Source organism: Arachis hypogaea, chromosome 7 (assembly GCF_003086295.3).
Source record: "Arachis hypogaea cultivar Tifrunner chromosome 7, arahy.Tifrunner.gnm2.J5K5, whole genome shotgun sequence".
In the NCBI taxonomy this organism is placed as follows: Eukaryota; Viridiplantae; Streptophyta; class Magnoliopsida; order Fabales; family Fabaceae; genus Arachis; species Arachis hypogaea.
Genome location: NC_092042.1, coordinates 21,640,821 through 21,644,885, shown reverse-complemented (window position 1 = coordinate 21,644,885; position 4,065 = coordinate 21,640,821). Strand labels below are relative to the sequence as shown.

The 4,065-nt window shown below is 33.8% G+C and overlaps 1 long non-coding RNA gene across 1 annotated transcript; it reads right to left on the bottom strand.

Moving 5' to 3' along the window:
- Positions 1–2,711: 2,711 nt before the first annotated feature.
- LOC112704031 (uncharacterized) lies at positions 2,712–3,828 on the bottom strand. Its single transcript, XR_011863446.1, has 3 exons — positions 3,725–3,828; positions 2,985–3,100; positions 2,712–2,889 (listed from the first exon to the last, which is right to left on the bottom strand). It is a non-coding gene; the product is annotated as an uncharacterized lncRNA (long non-coding RNA).
- Between the last annotated feature and the right edge of the window lie 237 nt (positions 3,829–4,065).

Genomic DNA, 4,065 nt, shown 5'->3' with positions numbered 1-4,065 from the left:
AGATAAAAATTTAACTATCTTGAAAAGTTCTCCCTCAGTTGCACCAACAAGGCTTTCCAAAAAGGTAGATAATTGTGCCTTATCAGCAATGATATTCCTGCAAGTACCATCTTCTTGCATGCATTTTAACAAGATCTCAACCGCAGCAACCCTCTCCTCTGCCCATTCTGCTCCCAAACTGCCAACTATAGCTTCAATTTCCCTTTCGGATAACACAGCCTGTGCAACTGAAGATGCAATGCTCTCTTCACTGCTTCCAACAACCTGCGCAAGTAAAAGCACTGCAGCTAAGTTTATTAAATAGGGTGGTGGTTTCAAACATTTTGCAGCTATTGAGCTTAAGATCAAAGAATGGTAAATCTGAATTTTGCGTACTATCAAATTCTTGTAGATTGGTAAAGTCCTCAAAACTAAGACGAAATGAATACTTGCGATCCGTTCTTCTCCCTTCCATGATGAAATTTGAAGAACTTAAAGGGTAGGCATGAAGAAGCCCACATTAAAAAGTTTGAGCAGAATTCTTAACTTACCTTGTTTCTTGGCTTTCAGAAACCAATAGCGCAACATGACCACTAGAAACAAGAATAAGAAAGTATCAGATGAACATTACAGGGAAAATGGGGATTCCACATATAGAAAAAGAAAATCATTCAGTATAGTAGGGATTAGAAAGCTTTGCTCTTTCGATATTTTTTGTTTCTTGTCCTCAATGGTCTTAGTATTATCCTTCTCTTTTAATAATAATAATAATCCCTTTTATCAAGAAACAAAAGGCTTCAAAAAATATAACTATGGAACAAGTATATATCTTTTTTACCATGACTTTAAAGGAATGTCAAGAAAGACACTCACGTTCCCTCTTCAATGTTGAGCTTTTTGTAATATTTTACAACAAACATGCCAACAAGACGTCCATAAGTTGATCCTATCATTATACCAGGGACAAATTGACCGGCTGGCACAGCAGTACCAAACGTCAACACTGCTAAAGTATAAAACATAACCTGCCACATACAGAGAAAATAATTGGTATATAATCAAGTGCACCAAATGGCAACTCTATTCAACATTGGTGCATGAAGATAAATCAACAAGAATTCCTATCAACCATATAGGGCCACATACATGTATCCAAGAACTCTATTGAATCAAAAAATAGAAAATATCTCAATATAAAGGCTAATGCATTTAAAGTCCAACCCAGTAAGCAAGAGTGAAATACCAAAAAGGTTAACAAACTTTGGGAACTATACTCATGTATTGTTTTCACACTGAACAAATTCCTGATGGCATCATCCTGAAGCAATAGAGAAGTAACTTACCATAATATAACAATAAATAAAAAAGCAAATTATGATTCCCAGTTCATTCAAAACCTGTGTATTGAAGAAAATAGTCGCAAGATCATTATACTCCTTGTCACTGCTACAAAAGAACTGCCAAAAAAGGGCATAAATTAAATGGAATCTCCAAAAGTAATTAAATCCAGAAACAAACTTCAGAAAAAGAGCTATGAGATTAGCATTAGAAACACATGGGGCATGACTCAAAGTAAATGGATTTGGTTAAACAGAAAATTTAGCCTTGAATCTGTATCAAAGTAAACAATTGCAACTGAATAACATGAACAAGAGACAGGGGAACTAGCACCATTAAATAATTTGAGCAAGGATAGAATCGTATTGAAAGTAGAATTAAAAAAAATTAATTAAGAAACTAAAAATTGGGAATCACTGTCAATTGGATCTTTGTCTAAAATATTACCATGGAATAGAATAAAGTTATACATTAACCACGATCCTCAACACTTTAGCTAACATGTGGTGATCATTACCTCAAGTGGTTGCCAATACAGAAGGCCTTCTAAAACATTTTAGATACTAAAAAAATCTTATAAAAAAATCTTATAAATCTTACAAAATTGCCGATACCTGCGCATTATATCAATTTTAGTACAATATTGCCAATTGAGTAATGGCATAATCAATATATTATAAAGCTAGATTGTATCAGGCATTAATAACAATTTAAGTTAAGGATTTGCTTGAGAACTTACTGACGTGAGGAGATATTCTTGTTGCGATACTCCCTAGAAACCAAACCGCGGAAATTTTCCAGAAATACATCATAACCTGAAATGTTATTTATTTTAAAAGAATTATATCTCTATTAATTCTAAAACCAGATATGTTCTTTAAGAGCCCAAATTATGAGGACAAACATAACAAACCTTTATCATAAGCTGCAAAAGCTGGAGAGCCAACAACACCATTAGATACCCAGCTGAAACAAAAAGTTTAACTTATTAGAATACCGACTTTTTGGGGCCAAAAGATAAATTATTGAAAAGATATTGTAACTAAGGTCCTAAAATCATGGCCAAAATAGGACTATTCTGGCATCCAAGCACTTGAACAACAATCTTATAAATAAAAGAAATTTGGGTCCAAACATCATGGGCCAAAACAGGACTATTCTGCCATCAAGCAACTAAATAATAAAAGGCTTTTTTTTTTTGGAAAAAAAAGTGAGATATGAATGAAGGTGTAAAGAGGAACATAAAACAGTAAAGCTTGCCAATCCTTATGGCACAGAATGGAATGAAATTGAAAATTACAGACATAAGCACATACATAGTTTAGAGATGATATGTCAACTAAACAAAAGAAACACAACTTGCAAAAGGAAGGAGATGATATTTGCAGCTCCCATGTACATAACAAAGGGCATGTTATGGTAGAACTAAATATTTAAAATTATTTTCCAAAATAACTCAGCATAAATAGCTTACAACTTACATCATATGCAATGCATGCATATTACCTTAGTATGCTTTCAGGTTTAGCCCGTTTATACTGTGTCAATATTGATCTGAACCATCTTCTAAACCTACACAAAATTCAGGTGAAGAAATTATTAGCAGCATATTACTGATATTTAGAAGTAGTGAAGTACTTCATATATAACTCTGCCATTCAGCTTACTCATTATTGTCAAATTCAGGTCCTGCATCACATCGATCAATTGCAGATGACACAATGTTGAGATCACCAACAACAATTATTCTCCTTCCCATATGCAGAAGAGACTCCCATCTTTTCTAATAGAGAAACTATAAATATCAATGAAACAGAACAAGATAAACACTAAAACATATAAAATTCTCGGCTCTTCAAAACAGAGAAACAGAGGAAACAAAAGTGAGTACAAACATTGATATTAACATATCCAAATTTTTGAAAACTAAATACAGTTTCCTAAGAATAATTTACAAGCCAGCATACACCAAAAATGTTAGTAAATTAGTACTGATTTGTACAAGTTTGAAAAGTAGACTTTGGGTTGCTATTCCCATTGGCATAGCAGGCAACTACTGCAGCACCATGAATATCAGAAGCTGATTTTAAACCTTCTTTATCAGAAATGTCAAGAAGGTCCAGTTTACAACACCTTGTAGCCAGATGGCATAGCAACTGTTCAACTCTTTACCAGATAGTGAAAGATAGCCAACAAGGTTCCTTTCCCATAGAAATGTTCAATAAAAGAATTTTAGCAAGCCTCGGAAAGAACTAGCAAAAATGGCAAAGAACTACAAACAAGACTCATTAGATTATAAATTGTGAATCTAACCAATTGAGCACAACTACAGGGACAACTATTAACACTGAGTAACCTATCAGATCAAAATAATGTTAGGCAACGTCCTATAATAAAAAATGACTACCTTATCAAACTACAGTTAGGGAAGATGTGCAGAATCCTTTTGAGGTAGGCAATTCCACTCTGAACTGCAAGGAAGCCATCATGCCCATTTTTCACCTGTCAAAACCAATTGATATCAAGAAATCACAAGTTGATATCAATTCTGAAGGAAGAAAATGGAATCGAGAAAAAGAAAAGGCTTACCTAATTGATAAACCTACAACAAGCTCAATCAGCATCAACAGCAACAAGAAGATAGAAACTGCGAAGAAAAATTGATAAACCTAAAATTGGCACAGAAAAATTGAGCCCTAAGCATCAAAATCACAAAATCAGATTATACCTGAAATTGACTAAGGGAGC